Raw genomic sequence first — 19382 nt, forward strand, 5'->3', positions numbered from 1 at the left:
TTGTAATATTACCCTTTTAGTTAAAATTAAGATTGTAAGAAGATTCCTCTTATCTTCTTCATAAATACATAAAATATACAATCTATAAAAAGAAAAAAAACTAAAATAGTGTGATAATGTAAAATTCTATAAAACGCTGGTGATGTTATAGTGCACTCACAAGAGTAAATTATTTACAGGCACGTAAAGCTATCTTTATAGAACGTAACATTCTGTCCTTATCCCATTGAACACATAGAAGAGAGAGGAATAAACACAAACATAGTGTATCACTTTAAAAAGTTAAACACCTAGTCTTGCATATCGTAATTTAGCTTTCCAGACTCAGGATGTGGTGTAGAAGAATCCTCTGTAGCCCGAACAAGATAGCTGCTTGAAATCCAATATTAAAAACAAGAATCTCTTGTAATAAAGTAACACAAATACAAATAAAGTAAAGTAAAATAAAAGTCACTATGTTGTCCCCCTAGCCCTACGCGTTTCAACCTGTAATAGGACATCTTCAGGGGAATCTAGTAGTAATGTGGCTGATCTCCATCAAACTTCTATTTTAAAGATCCTTTTCGCGCCGCCCCGAACCACCATCAGCCAATCGGGAACGGCGGCTTGATCGAAATCACCTGCATTTCCTTAATCGTGGCTTTTGTCCCAAGCCTCGATCTCATGTTAGATATTGATGACGTTCTGCCGGTTGTGCCATGGTCACCTTTTGCGTTCCAAAGTGCGTTCCGGGAGTCTATGTTCAGTGTCCGTGAGTTCACCAGCGTAATAGAACTATCATTCTCACACAGATTGATACAAAAAGAAATTATAGAAACAAGAATAATAAGGGGAAAACACAATTATTATTCTTATAAATTACAATATAAAAAGAGACATCTTTACATGAAATCATTTTTATGAAAAGCTAAGATTGAATAAAACTATATATAATGAATTATATTAAGAATTATTTGCAATGGTACATAGAAATATATTACAATTATATACATTGAAAGTGCAATGTGGGACCTAACGTAGAGAGGAGAGGGAGAAGGGTGATGTCATACACGAAGTGGGACAAAGAGTGGGGTATCATCAAAAATAATGAAATCTATACATTATATAATTTAAACAACAAAAAGCTAAAAAAATAAAATATATTATATTATAAAAAGCAGACCATATTGAAATCTACATTAAGGACTTAAAGGACCACTATAGGCACCCAGACCACTTCAGCTCAATGAAGTGGTCTGGGTGCCAGGTCCATCTAGGATTAACCCTTTCTTCTGTAAACATACCGGTAGCAGTTTCAGAGAAACTTCTATGTTTACAAATGGGTTAAACCAGCCTCTAGTGGCTGTCTCATTGACAGCCGCTAGAGTGCTTCCGCGCTTCTCACTGTGATTTTCACAGTGAGAAGACAAAGTGTCCATAGGAAAGCATTGAGGATGCTTTCCTATGAGACTGGCTGAATGCGCGCGCGGCTCTTGCCACGCATGCGTATTCAGCCGATGACGGGAAAGGAGGAGGAGAGTCCCCAGCGCCGAGGGAGCCCGGCACTGGAAAAAAGGTAAGGGATTAACCCCTTCCTCCCCCTAGAGCCCGGCGGCAGGGGGGCCCAGAGGGTGAGGGGGACCCAAGGACCCTATAGAGCCAGGAAAACAAGTAGGTTTTCCTGGCACTATAGTGGTCCTTTAAGGTTTTTAAAGCATAAATCCAAAACCCCTCTCTTTGTCTCAGTTTCAGAACTTATTTTAAAAATAATTTTTGGTGCAGGTGGTATTTTATCTTGTAAAGATGTCTCTTTTTATATTGTCATTTATAAGAATAGTAATTGTGTTTTCCCCTTATTATTCTTGATTCTATCATTTATTTTTGTATCGTTCTATGTGAGAACGATAGTTCTATTACGCTGGTGAACTCACGGACACTGAACATAGACTCCCGTAACGCACTTAAGAGCGCAAAAGGTGACCATGGCACAACCGGAAGACGTCATCAATATCTTACATGAGATCGAGGCTTCAGATGCAAAGCCGCGATTAAGGAAATGCAGGTGATTTCGATCAAGCCGCCGTTCCCAATTGGCTGATGGCAGTTTGGGACGGCGCGAAAAAGGATCTTTAAAACAGAAGTTTGATGGAGATCAGCCACATTACTACTAGATTCCCCTGAAAATGTCCTATTACGGGTTGAAACGCGTAGGGCTGGGAGGACAACATAGTAACTTTTATTTTATTTTATTTGTATTTGTGTTACTTTATTACAAGTGATTCTTGTTATTTATATTGGATTTCAAGCTGCTATCTTGTTCTGGCTACAGACCAGAGGATTTTTCTACACCACATCCTGAGTCTGGAAAGCTAAATTACGATATGCAAGACTAAGAGATCCATCTTGTGAGTGTATTTAAAATAAAAGGTGTTTAACTTTTTAAAGTGGTACACTATGTTTGTGTTTATTCCTCTCTCTTCTATGTGTTCAATGGGATAAGGACAGAAGGCTACGTCCTATAAAGATGCCTTTACGTGCCTGCAAACATTTACTCTTGTGAGTGCAATATAACGTCACCAGCGTTTTATAGAATTTTACATTATCACACTATTTTAGTTTTTTTCTTTTTATAGATTGTATATTTTATGTAATGCAGCCAAGCCACCTGAAGGTAGGTCTATTTCGTTCTTGCACATCTGTCACATTTCCAAGCGCTTACCTTATTGGAGAGGTCACCTTGGCTAGAGTTGCATGAGTAATAATGAATTAAATCTACTTAGTAGAGGCAAATATTTCCTGACTGGAGACTCTGTACAGGTGAGTGAATGATTATCCATCACGTGTAAAAAGGTAGAAAAGGAATAATATGTACGTAGTATGTAAGGTATTGATGTCAACAAAATGGAAAAAAAAGTGTGTGTTCTCCTTCAGTGATATTAGGAAAAAATTTAAATGAATTTTTTGTGTTTTATTTCTGCATGATTTCCATTTTCTTTTTTTTTTGTGTGTGCTTCCTATGCAGCCCATATTAATAAGTGCTGGGGATCTATATTTATTGAGTTTGGCAGATTACTTTATGTAGCATGTGCTGTATGCTGTATTTCAACAGTACATTTAAGGAAATGCATTAATAAGCTTTAGTGTCCACTTGGCCGCTAGGCTGAAGCTTGCTGCCAACCCCTGAACATGTCATGCACCATCAACAGAAAAGATCTGTTCCCAAGTAATTTTCCTAATGCGTCTGTCACCCCGCGGACCTACATATATTTTGTCACTTTATACCAGGACATGTGGCATAAGGCTTTGGGTTCAATCTAAGTGAGATCGGAGCGTTGAGTTTGCTGTGTAGACATCCACTAGCAAGTCTACACCCGGACAGTTACACTGATCTGACCTATTAATGGCAGTGAATGTGACAGAATTTATAATTTGTTCAAATGTATCTCTCGAGTCGAGGGCTCATGGCTCCAGACAATGTTTTCAGTCCCTTACTGACAGAAATGCTAATAGTTTCCTCAGAGGAAACCAAGTGTCCTAAATACACAGATACTCATACAAATGGAACAAATGTTTTCACCTAATTCTACTTTCATTTATTTCAATCTATATATGCTGTAATGCAAATGGGGAGCTGTGTTGAAGGGTATGCACTTTGCATGTTGTCTAACTCAGAGAATCCAAAGTGAAGTCCCCCAATTGTTTTAGAACTACTACGTCCTTGATGCTGTCCTGGTAATGAACCTTTTAGACACCCCTGTTAAAAGGAGTTATTTTTTTTCTTTTAGAGGTGTGTGCTAATCCTTCAATGTGTCCCAGGCCCAAATTGTGCCTTTCCAATTCCCTTGCACTTGCACGTGCCTTTACCCCTTGATAAGCGGTCCCCATTCCATTTGCCGGGTAGCTCTTGACAAAGGCGTATCTAACACGCCGAAACGCGCGTCGAGCTGGTAGTAGCCGACGCTATGATTTTTTACTAAGCCTTCTTTCCGTTTACTCTTATTTATCTGAACTTTCCTGGCGCAACTTTAGCGTCTTATACTATGATTATAGCTTTGTGGGATTCTGTTAGGCTGCCATGAAGCAGCAGTGAGTGGCTGTGTGTTTAGACAGTTAGTTTAGGGTATCTCAGGTTCCAACTTTATATTTGGATACTCTTGTGTCCACTAGACCTTACTAATTAATTTATTTGTGTTCTGACTTTTTTACCACTGGTTACTTTATCGGACTTGCCACTCCCACTGTGGCTTTATCCATTAGGGATTCTCTCTATCCTTTTCCTTATTGGTAATTAGAGTGTTACCTACTAGTGAGTTTTTTTTAGGACTTAGCCCTATATGTCCCTGTCTATCACTTAAGCCTTGCTGCTCTCTCTACTATTGGCACTACAACCACTGCCAGACCATTATCCCAATTATGCTTTCTCCTTTAAATGAGACCCTCCTGTTAGCTTTATATTGAGACATTTTAGGTGATTTTACTCTGATTGCCTCTTGGCATATACTACTTATTCACCCTTGTTTTATCTGTAGCTAAAGTGATTCTGTAGGTCCTACCTACCCAGGTTTTTATTGGTGTTGGTAGGTATATTCTTTTCCACTACTTACACACATTTTTTTGGTGTAACTGGTATTTGTATACTATTATTATTATATATATATATATTTTTTAATAAAGGTTATTCTACCCTATCTATGTGATACTTTATTTTGGGAGGTATTTGTAGTGGGTTGGACTCTCCACTTGTTTTATATAGGTGGATTCTCTACCCCACTCCTTCTGTCTTTTTGCTGATATATATAAGAATGTCATGGCATACCTTGGCACTGCAAGAATTACATTTCCATTATGTTTCATGAATAATATGGGACACAAACATCTGCAATGATGAGAATAGCCTTTACTGTAACAAGAGAGTTGTTTGCAAAAATAAAATACACCCGTGTCTTTAAATACACTACGTGTGTGCCCAAACTGAATGCTTTTGCCTAGCACTCCGGAGGAAAGAGGGAGAAATGGTTAAAGCAGAGTATTTAGCAGTTGGGAGGAGTATTTAGCAGTAAGGATTATTATTTTAATTAATCAGAGTGGGTTCTGGTCTTGGGGGAAATTAAGTTGCCATAGAATAACACTGCATTTCATGAAGGAAATAACTATTTTTTGGTTATTAAGCCTCATGCTCTATAATGGCCTTTCCTGTCATTGAAAATATGTTCAGATACAATTCATGTATAATTCAGTCGGGTTCAGATTTGGTTTTAAACAGTCATTACGCCTGGAATTCACCCATTTTTAATATGTAGAAATTATGCATTAAAATATTTGCAAAGTGGATGAGGGGGGACTGATCACCTGATCACCATAGCAGAGAGGTGCATTACTTCTGCTCCGCTAACGCCTAGCGTATTTACTTCTTTATCAGCGCTATTCTTCTAGTCTGATTCGTCACATCTGCAATAAATGCTGCTGGGCTAGGGCATCTGAAGTTCTTGAATGGCGGATTTAGCCGACATAGGGCACATCAAGATGAAGACTGCAGCTCCGTGGATTGTGGCCTAGTTTGGGAGATGGACGTTCCCCAACTCTACCACTTACCAGTCCCCTGGTGCACAGTTCCAGGCATCAACAGAAAGCTAAGCGAAAAATTTCTGGGTCCCTGCTCACCCCTCAGAAGTCATCCTGGTCCGAGGAATGCCTGCTGAGTCTACAGAGCACATGTTAGTGGAGCAAGAGGTCAGCTGAATTGACTCTTAGCTCACATCCTGGAAATGTTTTGCTTCAATTTGATACTATTTGTGAGCAATTTGGGACCAAGCTGTCTCAGCGATTGATTTTGCAAAAGCCTGCGACCTTCCAAGAGGAGGAGGATGTAAAACATAGCAAAGAGCAGCCATATACTGGGTAAACGTGCTGTTACAAGCAACATTTCTCTACATCAGCCTGCCTGGACTGAGAGCCCATAGAGGTCTCCCTTCAACATACTATCCACGTTTGCAGATGGCTATTGATCACAGTAAAATGCAAGATGAATCTCTACGCTTACGGTTTCTGCCCAGTCACTACAGAGGGAAGGACTTAGGCTCCTTGAGTTCCTCGGTCCAGGTCTGTCATGATTACTGATTGATCCAGCATGTAGAATTGTATCACTAGGACTAAAAGGTAACGTCTTACCGGGCCTTAGAATGGCCGGACTTAACATACCAAAGAATAGTCAACCGTAAGGGAAAGCTAAAAGTCAGGGATACCAGAATACAGGGAAGTCAAACAAAGCCAAAGTCAATAACCCGAAATAAACGCTCAGAAACACACTCTCAGACAACCACTAAGGGAAACCACTACAGGGCAATGAGAGAAAGTAAGATTTGTGTTTGAATAAGCCTTTTACAATTTTGATTGGCTGAAATTGGCCTTTGACCCCAGAACGTTTGCGCGCGTCTCCCGCATGACATCACACGCCAACATCGTCATTAACGTGGGCGGATGTGGGGCTATAATTTGGCATGGATCCACAGCGGCCGGCGTCCATCAACATGTTGCAGGAGTCAGTTATACAGCCGCATGGCCGTTGGGCGCAAACACCGCAAGGTGAGAAGGAATATGTTACAAGGTCAGGACTTTGCTGGGTCCAGTTTAGGGTCAATTATGATCCTACCTTAACTTTAAGGTTACATGTTGTGACTGGAATACAGCAGAAATAATTGTATCCACTGTATTATGTCTATGGCTTAAAATTGTAAATATAATGTATTTCATCCAAAAGATTTCAATGACAGACTTTTAGCTGCAATTCACTATTGCCCTTCATGATTCTTAAAGCATTTCAATGATGAAGTGGTATTTCTGGCTCTTACACCACATGTAATCCAGACAGTTGTAGAACACCAAAAATTATATTACTTATCTAACATTTATATATGGATTAACCAATGCCATAAAGCAGGATTGTCCAACCATTGCCCTTCACACAGAACTGCCGACCCCCTCAGAATTCTTTGATATAACACAATCAGCACTGTCATTTATCAGCAATAAGGGGTGCCCGGCCAAATGTGACATGGCTTCCAACAGTTACGTACCACACAGTATGTCAAAAGGTAAACCCAGTGGTGTATCTTGGTTTTGTGCTGCCCTAGGCAGGACAAAACTCAGACACCCCCCCCCCCCCCGCGCGCGCGCCACCCCCACCCAACCCTTACCCCCTGCCCCGCCTTCTAAATACACACACATTCACTGACAGATACGCATACACTAGCTAACAGACACACACAGTCAGACACACACAGTCGGACACACACACACTAACAAACACACACAGTCGGACACACACACTAACAAACACACACTAACAAACACACACACACACTAACAGACACACACAGTGAGACACACACACACACTAACAAACGCACACAGTCGGACACACACACTAACAAACACACACAGTCGGACACACACACACTAACAGACACACACAGTGAGACACACACACTAACAAACACACACAGTCGGGGACACACACACTAACAAACGCACACAGTCGGACACACACACTAACAAACACACACAGTCGGACACACACACACTAACAGACACACACAGTGAGACACACACACTAACAAACACACACACAGTCGGACACACACACTAACAGACACACACACACACTAACACACACAGTCGGACACACACACACTAACAGACACACACAGTGAGACACACACACTAACAGACACACACTGTCGGACACACAGACACACACAGTCACAGACACACACTAACAGACACACACACAGACACACACTAACAGACACACACACACACACACTAACAGACACACACACACACACACACACTAACAGACACACACACTCACATTCACACTAACAGACACACACACTCACATTAACACATTTTTTTTTATTTACTCCCCCCCCCCCAGCCTCCTTACCTTTGGGAATGCTGGGGGTGGGGGGGTTCTCCCATTCCCTGGTGGTCCAGTGGCTGCAGGGCGGCACTGGCGGGCAGGCTGGGCGGCCGGCGAGGGAGCTCTTCCCCTGAGCTCTCTGCTCAGCTCCCTCGCGCGCCGCCCGCAGAGTGAGGCTGGGAGGCAGAGCCGGAATATGACGTCATATTCCGGCTCCCAGTCTCACTCTGCGGGCGGCGCGCGAGGGAGCTGAGCAGAGAGCTCAGGGGAAGAGCTCCCTCGCCGGCCGCCCAGCAACCAGCCCAGCATGTCTGTTAGCCGCAAGGCTAACAAGACATTTGCCTTGGGCATTTGGGGGCGGCGTTTTTTGCCGCCCCCTGGAAAATGCCGCCCAAGGCAAATGCCTTGTTTGCCTCGCGGCTAATACGCCCCTGGGTAAACCTAATGTTCTTTAATTTCATTTGGTTGTCCACACCATTTTTATTTAGGTCATGTGCTATCGTCGTAAACATTCTTTAGCTCACTGTAATGCAGGGTAGACAACCTTCAACACTCTTGATGTTATGGACTACATCTCCCCTGAAGACATGCTACATCTTTAGGGATTATTATTTCCTCTCTAAAAATATATACCATAATTAAATATTTCTACTGTAAAAGACCTTTAGTTGCATTGCATTCATAGATATATATTTAAAAAGTTTTTTGATCAAGCTCTCCCTCTGTGACTTGGTTATCTGTACAGTCAAGTCTTGTGAAAGTAATGTTCGGTTTAGTTAGTATGCACCCCACGTCAGAAGGCAGTAGTGATAATGGGGAATTGGCCATCCGTTCATATTCCCTCAGGCAGCTTAATGATGCAATTGTTCCTGATTCTACACCATTTTTTTTGTTGCCTGCTGATTCCACTATTAAAGAAATTCTAGTTCAGTGGAAACAATATATATATATTTGTCTGTGTTGTTACTTAGGAAAATTTGGTGATAGCAGTTGTGCGAATTATGAGTACTATGATGTCTATTATAACAAACATTATATTTATTGCATTCTTTACCTTATTCAGATGAACCTGTCAACTACAAAGATCTTTGGATTCTTTGATAGAAATTACAAAATAATTATATGTTGTGTTTTTTTAAGCTTTCCACAATTATCAGCACTTCGATAAAATTAGTTATGCATGAACAGTGTGAATTGTTAATAGCTTTGATTTTGCAAATTGCTAGAAACATTTCTTATCAAATAAGGTTCATGCTGACTTCATAACTTCATTTGGTTCCTGCACATTTTTCAGCCACACATTAATTCTAAAAACTTCATATTCCACATTATCGCAAAAATCTATTGTCTTGGAATCTGGGGAATGATTGGACCAGTGGAGTAAGCTGAAGTCACTTTGTGTAACCATTTTGTGATTAATTGTGCTTTGTAAAAGGGTGCATTATGCTGCTTAAAGTGCGTATTTGAAAACGGATCATAAAGGGATACGCATAGTCAGCTACAATGTGTGGGTACACCATGGCAATCAAATAATGCTTTCTTGATATTAAGTTGCCTAATGTTTCTGTAGAAGATAGGGCACTTAGCCCAAAACATTTGAAATAAGTAGCCAATCAGGACAATTTCAGGGCAGTTACAATGCCTTGGCAACATCCTGGTGATGTTATCTCATTCATCAGACCCACAGATGTCGGTCAGACTAACCCAGTTTCAGTGGTCAAATGTCCAGTTTGGTGGTCAATTCTACTGCAGGGGTAGCTACAGCTGTGTTGTTGGTTCACAGTTTGCTTTGCATGAGCCTCTCTCGCTGGTTAACTTCAAGACCACTTGAAGTGTGTCCTACTTCTTCTTTTCATGTCTGCTGATATCATCTCTGGTAGTGGTGTCCTAATATATTCACCTGCGTCTTCACTTGCAGCTTTGTCCCACTTCGTTACAAGTGCCTTCAGATTCGGACATAATCTTATGCACCTAGATGCTCATGATGAAGAGTATGACAGTTCTGAGTCTTGTATAGTATTCAATATTTTACTCATGCCATTACTTGACTCCAGGATGTACCCGATATGGTCCCTGCTATTCCATGCCTTTTAATCTGTTATTAATTCTTTATCTATCTGTGTGTATCTGTGAGTGTGTGTTTGCGTGTTCATACGTGTACCATTGTGTTTATATCTCTTTGAGTATATCTGTGCGTGAACCTATGTTAAAGGGTGTGTGTTTGTGCATCTATGCGTCATTGTATCTCTTTCAGTGTATATGTGTGTATATGTGTGTTTATATGTAAATACACCCTTGTATCTATACACTAGGACTACACAAAAATACACACTTGCAATTGCACACACCTACTCTTAAAAATAAAATATGCCTACATTCAAACACACAGATGTGAAGCGCAAATGCACTCCCACATTCAAAAACCACCACTACACAAAAATACGCCTCTGCGTTCACACACACCTCCTCCATACAAACACTTTTATATTCAAACACACAGACACTACACACAAATACAACCCTACAAGGGTCGGAAAATGATAGATCCCCTGCTGGCAAGGCAATGTAGGAGTTGTACAGGTACTGAGGGCTTACCATTTGGGTACTTCTGCTTTGTTGGGGAATCCAAAAAAGTTTTTTGCATCAGGGCCCTCTCTTCATTAGTTCTGCCACTGAGTAGAAATGCCTATAGAATGCTGCTGTTATGATCCAAGCCTGTCTTCTGTAACTCACACAGCCAGAACAATGTGAGGGAGGGATGTACTAGGGGAAGAATATGTATGTGGAATTGATGTACTAGGAGAATGACATGGATTTTGGGAGGAAACAGTGTTTTAATGACTAATAGATCTATTGTGTTGCCAAGAATTTGCACATATTGAGAAAATGGTGGTTAGAAGACAAATAAGCAGCAGATGAAAAAAAAACTGTCAGATTAAAAACGGCATCATATTGACCCCAATAGAGTGAGGGAGGACATGGGGGGTTAGGAAGTTGGCGACTCTGGGAGTTGATCATTGGTAAGTTGTATAGAAAATATGGCTTAAAGGCTTAATGCTCAGACACCTAGGGGTCACAGTAAAGTGGGTCATCAGTGGAAAATAAAATAGCAGCAAATGAGGGAGAAAAAAGAAGCAACAAAAGAAACTAACAAACACGTGAATATCTTGTCTTAACTGTAGGATTAAGTCACAGAGTCCTGTCCTCTATTAGGGACAACAGGTGTTACAATTGAGACGTCCCAAGTATGGCTGGGTGTAGGACCCGAGTTCTTATGGGTTAAAGCTATCAGTCCGAGAGTTGTCAGGAACCCTGTAGCTTCGTCTGGTGACGTGGCTTTGTATGTCTACTCCACCAGGCTTGCCACTAGGGCCCTAAGGCCTGACCAATGGAATGCCTGCTTTATGCAGCTTTCGTGTAATGGGTCACATTGATTGTCTCCATTGTAGAGCAGAGCAGGTGAGATCTTGATAGAAGGATAGGCTATGGGTTTCCAAGTTCAGAGGAGCTTTGTCACGAAGGGCTGTTAGCAGCTTGTGTTTGTCAGCAAGAGATTGAAAGTGAACTATGGCATTTCTGGATGAGTCGGCTAGGGCTCGCAGTGACCTAGCGATTCGGTGTACTCCATCTATGATAAGTGATTTTGCAAGCTTTGTGGGGAGCACCGATGCCAGTAGTCTTCTCACCACGTGTGGGAGTTCTTCGGAAGCCACCGTGTCCGCTACCCCTCTGGTTTTTAGATTCTTCCTCCAGTGCCTGTTTTCAAGGGAATCCACTTTCAGGTTGGTGTAATCCTGGGCGTTTTGTAGATTGTGCACTTTTTCCCCCAGAACCGCCAAGTTTTGTTTAAGTTCCGAAACCTCATCCTCAGGGGCCTGTACTCGGTCCATGACCGCTTGGACTTCCACCTTTACCAGCACTATAGCTGCATCAAAGAGCTTTCTGATTCGCTCGTAGAGGTTTGTTATGTCGTCCTTGGTGGCAGGTTGGATATCTGTGTGTTCAGGGGCATGCCCGTGTGTCTTCAGGTCCCTCGGGAGGTACACTGGCCTCGTCATCCGATGGGTCTGTGGAGGCCTCCCTTATAATCGGCTCCGCTTCCTTCGATCTCGGTGTGCATTTGAGTAGCTTGCCGATATCTCGCGTCTCTTGAGATGTTGCCAGCTTTTTCGGCTTTGTGCAGCCCATCTCGAACCAGTCTGGATATACCTCGTAAGACGGGAAGTAAAGGGCTGAGTCAGCGAGCTCCGCGGGGATCCGAAAGCTTTGTGGCCTATGGCTCTTTAGGGTTATGTGGGAAGATTTGGCATGCAGCCCAAATAAGAAGGGCATCGGAGTGTGCGCAGGGAGTTCCTCCAAGTAGGTAGGGTACTTTTGGTGGTCGATGAGGCCAGATGTCGTTGGTATGTACTAGATTGAAGGTTGTGGTTCCGGAGCAATGTGAAATGACGTCTCAATCGCATGGATGCTTGGCCCCGCCCCCTCTGGATTTTTTTTTTAAATGTTGCCAGCTATGATCACACTCTTCTTTTCCAAGTACTGTGGTCCAGTATCACATTAAATCTAGTCATGGTCTTCCATGTTCTGTAGGTGTGTTAACCACAAGCAAAAAGTTAGTCAGCAGATGTAGGTAACTGTCACGGTAATGGCTTTTCTAAGACGTCTGGTTCGCTCTTAACCCCTTAAGGACCAAACTTCTGGAATAAAAGGGAATCATGACATGTCACACATGTCATGTGTCCTTAAGGGGTTAAACCAAGTGTCTCCACCTCCCAGACTTTGGCACTTGATTCCAACAGGTTGAGAAGAATTATATTTTATTCACCAATTATGGTGTTATTAATATTTTAAAAACATATGAACTGAGGTGTAAAAAATATGTTAACATAGTTTAAAATGTTCTTGTGAGTAATAAATAGTTTAAGGCAGATGCTTAGTGCTTGTTCTACTTTAAAGTAAATTGCATTAAAGAATGATAAGGCCGTATACATGGACAGATTGCTTGTTATTAAGGTAATACAATTCTGCATTGCCTTAGCTCAACCTGGCAGTTATCTTAAGTATGGGTTGTGATGAGATGCAGACCAGAGGATTTCTCTGTCTTCTACCACAACCAATAATTAGCTAGAAGAAAAATTAATTTTTACCTCTGAGACTCAGAACAAGAGGGAAGCAGGCCTCCTGGCTGCCAGAACAATATGTAATGCTTCGCTGATAACAACTATGTTTTTGAAGCAAACAGGCTCGAAAAACAGATCTCTAACATTCTGTTTTTTGGAGTAAAATAGTTTGAAAGGTTTTCCAAGGTTATATCACTTGGCCAGCCAGTCTGACTCAAGCCACACGATACTGTTTTTTTTAACAAAAGTAAATTTGCTAGGGGAGTCTGGGAATAAGGAGTCAAAGTCTGGACTTATCAAATATTGTGCTCACTATTAAGCTATAAATATAAAATGCACATGAATATAAAATCAGAAATAAATACTGAGCAGTGTTGTGGGTGAGTTTAGGGCTAAATTGTAGATTATTCTAGCTTTCATGATGAAATAATCTTAATTTTTAATAATGGCAGGAGGCAAATATTTAGCATTCTCTGTTTGCTGCACTTCCATTGCAGCAAAACAACAGTAAAGCAAACAAGCAATCAGAGAAAAGTTAATCAATAAAGGGGGTTGAACAAAATTAGTGCTTCCCTTTCTTTGCGGAGAAAGGATCCAGAGCAGAAACGACTTAGGGAGCATCTAGTCGTCCAATAAGTCATCACCAACAAATACAACTTCAACTTGGAACTCACAATCAAAACATACGTGATAAACGAGCATGTTACACTGCAAGAGAAGAAACGAAATCCATGAAAGCCGTTAATAGTAATATCATATGCCATTAACATTCCAGATCATCTAGTATCATGCTATTAATGTCGTTAAATACAGTCAATTTTACGATATTACAGGAGGCTTCACATTTGACATTTTTTTTTTTTATAAATTCTTTATTTTTATTGTGCAATAAGGGTTACAAACATGCCTGGTATGCCACGATAGCAGTCACAGGGTTATAAACGTAAACATTGTCATGATAGGATTAAGCTGCACAGTTTTATAAGTAGACATGAGGACTAATAAGTGAATACATGCGATCAATGTTAAAGGTATGCATGTTGCTCAAAGATTAGGCAAAGAAAAAAAAATAAAAAGAAGAATAAAAAAATAAATTTTATATAACATGACATAGAAAAACAATGATGAAAGCTGTGCAATGCCTCTGATTGATAATAAAACAAGGTTTGTTATGGCGATTACGTCTTAGGCACTTATATTGAATGCCACTGTTATTAACAAGTTTAAACAAGTATATGTTAATATACTAAAGTAATGTGTAATGTAACTTGCTTAACTAGGTATACGCGTATCCAGACTAGTTTTCAGCGTTAATTTTACACGCTCAAGTTGCCCCATTTGTGAGGGCTAACTAATAAAATAATGCATGAGTCTTGTTGTGGTTCTCGCTATCTTTGCGACAGAGTATATCTCAGTATGGCATTAAGACATGTATAGATCACGATTGCTCTAGCTGTACGTTATAGCCACCATGCTTGCGAAGACATAGCTAGGGTACATACTGTAAGTAGTATCGTAAATAGTAGGCTACAAGCTTTGTGTTGTTAGGTGACACCGATAATATAAGGTTTTATTCACAGCTTGTGTATTGACAATAGGGTATGGGCTTCCTTCTCGCACACCCTAGGTATAGAGGTGACTTTGAAGTATTGAGTGAAGGGAATAAGATGTACGCCTATGGGTGGGGGTGCAGTTCGCGGCTAGCCCGCATTTTCTGCAGGGAGTCGAGTTAGCAAAAGTGCAAATATTAAATCAGGATCTCCAGATCTGTATGTATAGATCCTAATAAAATGTTGCAACCTTAATCTCAGTGGAGATAGTGTAAGACTAGAAAAGCATAGGGCACATCTGTGGGGTCTCAGCAATATTACCTCTTAGTAGTTTGGATAAGGAGGAACATTGTCAACTAGTAAACAAACTGGCAAAATATTGGACCTGGTTCTCCAAAGAACAGACAGAAGGCAATTGTGCAACTGCAACACATAAACAAGAAAAACAAAAAAAAACAAGTGGGTAGATGCAGGATAGCGTTCATTCCTGTATAGTTACGCGCCAAGTCCCTTGGGTATAGTGGGCGGCCATGGGGTCATCGCAGTGGTGGCAGTTTAACCGATACCCGTCTGATGGTGCCCAGAGGTCCGTGGCCATGTAGTATAAATGGTGGCTGGGAGACTGAGGAGTGTGTGAAGCCGAGTGAATAAATTAGGTGCCATTGAAATGGGCACAAACTATGTACATAATGCTGTGGGTGGCCCATCTTTGGCAAGATAATTGTAGTTACAGAATCTCCCGGGGCAACCAAGGCTCAGGCCTTGTCAGGGCATGAGAGAAGGAAAGAGTCCTCCAGGTCCTGAGTGTTGGTCTCGCTAGTCAATGTATCAAATGGCATTAAAGGTGATCCGGTGAGGTACTCCATTTCTCGGTATAACAGTGTGGGCATGTGTTGGGATTGTTGAGGGTGAAGCTGGGATTCAATCTCATTTACGTGGTGACCGAGGCGTAATTTATCGGTGTGGTGCTCCGCGGTCTGAACGGGGCACTTCTTGCCGGGTCCCAGTTGTGAGTCGGGTTGGCGCGGGCCCGGGGTCCCTCTTGGGGGGGTATGTCTGATGACAGTCCCATGTTTTGGAGGAGAGCCTCTGCCTCTTGCATGCTGCGGATTTGGTGTGCAGTTTCCCCACATTGCACTAGGAGCATGTGTGAGGATCGCCAGCGATATGGCACATTATTACGCTGAAGTGTGGAGGTGAGGGGCCGAAGTGACCTGCGCCATGCTAGGGTTCCGCCAGAAAGGTCGGCGTAGAAGGTCAGATGTGCATTTTCGAACTGTATGGGGGCTTTACCCCGAATCGCTGAGAGGACCTTTGCTTTGTCTGACCCAGTACCAAAGGTGAGTATGGTGTCTTTTGTGGCCGTGTCAGGGGCCCCAGCGGGTTTCGGGATTCGGAAGATATTTATGGGCGTGATAGCATTGGCTTGGTCTGGGGGTAGAATTGCGGTTAACATGCGCTTGATCGTGCGCGGCAATTCTTTCTCCGGTAAATCCTCCGTAAGCCCCCTGACCTTTATGTTGAATCTTCGTCTAGTGTCCTCCTGGGCCGCGAAGCGTCGCTCATACAGCTCATTTTGGCGGCGCAGATCCCGCATGTCGTTCTGCAGTTGGTTTATGGCGCGCTGCTGTTCCTGGGAGGATTCCTCCAGCGCTGTGATGCGGCCTGTCAGGCCTTGCAGCTCTCCCCGCATTGCTGTGACATCTGCCAGAATATTTTTCTGTAGTTCCGCCAGCAAGGACTTCAGTACCCCAGTAGTCACCAGTTCGGCATCGGGGCTTTTATTGGGTTTACTGGGTTTTGCCTTTGGTTGTGGTTCTGTGTTGAGGAGATATTCATAATCTTCTTCCTCCGAGTAATCCTCTGAGAAGTCAGTGCAGCCTCCGTGGAGAGCCGCCATTTTGGGTCCGCTCGGGCCGCTTGCCTGTCGCCACATTTCCCCAATTGTGAGTCCTGGGGCTGGTTTGTCGAGTGTTAGCTTCTTGTTTTTGCGTCCCATGGTGGTTTAAGGTGTTCCGTGCCGTGGTCAGCGGTGTTTTAGGGATGTTAATAGTCGTTTTCTGGGTTATTTTCTCTGTTTTTGTTCGGAGCTCTCGGGTCTTGCGTCCGCTTGCCTTGGCAGTTAGGCTCCGCCCCCCACATTTGACATTTTTAATGCTGTGTAAGCAATGAGAGTGAGGCATTAACAGAGGGGCTAAAATAAAAACATTGAAAAGTAAACCAATCCGCAGATCGCATAATATCATGCAACGAAGCCCCCAACAAAAAAGTAGATGAAGCTGCTGCACCTCTAACTGAATGGGTTCCAAAAACTGAAGAAATACCCATAAGAGACAATAACCAATGTACCCAGCGAGAAAGGGTCACAACAGAAACCAGCTGTGAGAAAACCCACCGGGAGTTCGGGGTTTTCTCTGAACATTCATCTGTTTAGCATTCGGTTAGTTTTTGCCACATTGGTTCGGTAGATTGAAACTACCGAACACAGACCACCCTCCTGGCTCATTGACTTCAAAAGAGCCCATCAATTAAGCACTCTCTCAGGGTGGCCGCAATTCGTATATACGAATGCCACGTGGCGGAGAAAACGGCGGCCATCTTGTTTGTACCGGACAAAGGCAGCGCGACTTGGTCGTCGAGTGTCTGGAACTAAAATCAGACACTCGACTTCCCGAACACCAGTCTCAAGCATACAAACGATGGAACTGTATTTCCCGAACAGCTAGGAGAGCGCTTTTTGGTACTTTGATGTATTCACAGGAGAGGAACAATCGCTCCTTTGAGCCAGGAGGCTCCATTCGTGGATTTTAGAGTTATTTAACATTTTCAGAATTGACCGACCGCACACACTGAATTTGTGGAACTATTTTGGGCAAGAGCTTTGTGTGCGGTCGGTAACTTAAGACTTCCACACTTTTTTAAAAACCCTGAACCGATCTGAAATTTTAATATGTTGCTCCACCTGATCGGGGCTATCAGGGGATGTAACATTTGTGGGGATACCTTAAGCATAAAGGGGTGTTCTGAGTTTTGGGGAAAATGTGTGCACTTCGCCTGGAGATAATTGGGTTATTCCTTAACTTATCTCATTATCTCACAGGCGGAGACAGGGAGTGTTTAAGTGTAACTATACCTTATTATTGGCTATTTGGTTTGTGTACTGTGGGAGGTCCTCCTGCAAGGGGACCTCCATAAAAGCCTGTGTGGTTCATTAAACATCAGTCTTGTTACACCCTTCATCATGTTTCGGCTGGTGTTTGGGTACCTGATTTCTACTTGGGGAAAGCTGTACTAGAGGATTTATTTTCTTGGGAATTTAACTACTGACCAGAAGTACCAAACTCAGCCATTCTGCTCAAATCATACGAACCCATAGCTACCACTTCAGGGTTCGTTACACCAGGTTTTAGACTTTATACCGTATTTATCGGCGTATAACACGCACCGGCGTATAACACGCACCTCATTTTTAGAAAGAAATTCCAGGAAATTTCCCCCCCTCCCATAGTATTCCCCCCCCCTCATCCCATAGTATTCCCCCCTCATCCCATAGTGTTCCCCCCTCATCCCATAGTGTCCCCCCCTTTCCATAGTATTCCCCCCCTCCCATAGTATTCTCCCCCCCTCCCCTCCCATAGTATTCTCCCTCTCCCCTCCCATAGTATTCTCCCCCTCCCCTCCCATAGTATTCTCCCCCCTCCCCTCCCATAGTATTCTCGCCCCTCCCCTCCCATAGTATTCCCCCTCCCCTCCCATAGTATTCCCCCCCCTCATCCCATAGTATTCCCCCCTCATCCCATAGTGTTCCCCCCTCATCCCATAGTGTTCCCCCCTCATCCCATAGTGTCCCCCCCTTTCCATAGTATTCCCCCCCATAGTATTCTCCCCCCCTCCCCTCCCATAGTATTCTCCCCCCCCTCCCCTCCCATAGTATTCTCCCCCTCCCCTCCCATAGTATTCTCCCCCCTCCCCTCCCATAGTATTCTCGCCCCTCCCCTCCCATAGTATTCCCCCTCCCCTCCCATAGTATTCCCCCCCCTCATCCCATAGTATTCCCCCCTCATCCCATAGTGTTCCCCCCTCATCCCATAGTGTTCCCCCCTCATCCCATAGTGTCCCCCCCTTTCCATAGTATTCCCCCCCATAGTATTCTCCCCCCCTCCCCTCCCATAGTATTCTCCCCCCCTCCCCTCCCATAGTATTCTCCCCCTCCCCTCCCATAGTATTCTCTCCCTCCCCTCCCATAGTATTCTCCCCCCTCCCCTCCCATAGTATTCTCCCCCCCTCCCCTCCCATAGTATTCTCCCCCTCCCCTCCCATAGTATTCTCCCCCTCCGCTCCCATAGTATTCTCCCCCTCCCCTCCCATAGTATTCTCCCCCTCCCCTCCCATAGTATTCTCCCCCCCCTTCCCATAGTATTCTCCCCCCCTCCCATAGTATTCTCCCCCCCTCCCCTCCCATAGTGTATTACCCCCCCCCCCCCTCCCATAGTGTACTTCCCCTCCCATAATTACTTACCTGTCCTGAAGCGTGGGCCGGCTTCACAGCGCGCACCGCGGTACAGGAACTTTAATTTCATGTTCCGGTTTCCGGCGGGACTGAAAGGAAGTGTGCACACTATTGTGCACACTTCCTTTCAGTCCCGCCGGAAACAGGAACATGAAATTAAAGTTCCTGTACCGCGGTGCGCGCTGTGAAGCCGGCCCACGCTTCAGGACAGGTAAGTAATTATGGGATATCGGCGTATAACACGCACCCACAATTTCCCCCCTATTTTCAGGGGAAAAAAGTGCGTGTTATACGCCGATAAA

At 43.3% G+C, this 19382-nt stretch overlaps 1 protein-coding gene across 1 annotated transcript in view; it reads left to right on the plus strand.

The window, feature by feature from the left end:
* Window positions 1-19382, plus strand: part of DNER (delta/notch like EGF repeat containing) — a 236853-nt gene that overhangs the window by 133269 nt on the left and 84202 nt on the right. The window lies entirely within an intron of this gene.

The sequence above is a fragment of the Pelobates fuscus genome, chromosome 2, assembly GCF_036172605.1.
Source record: "Pelobates fuscus isolate aPelFus1 chromosome 2, aPelFus1.pri, whole genome shotgun sequence".
In the NCBI taxonomy this organism is placed as follows: Eukaryota; Metazoa; Chordata; class Amphibia; order Anura; family Pelobatidae; genus Pelobates; species Pelobates fuscus.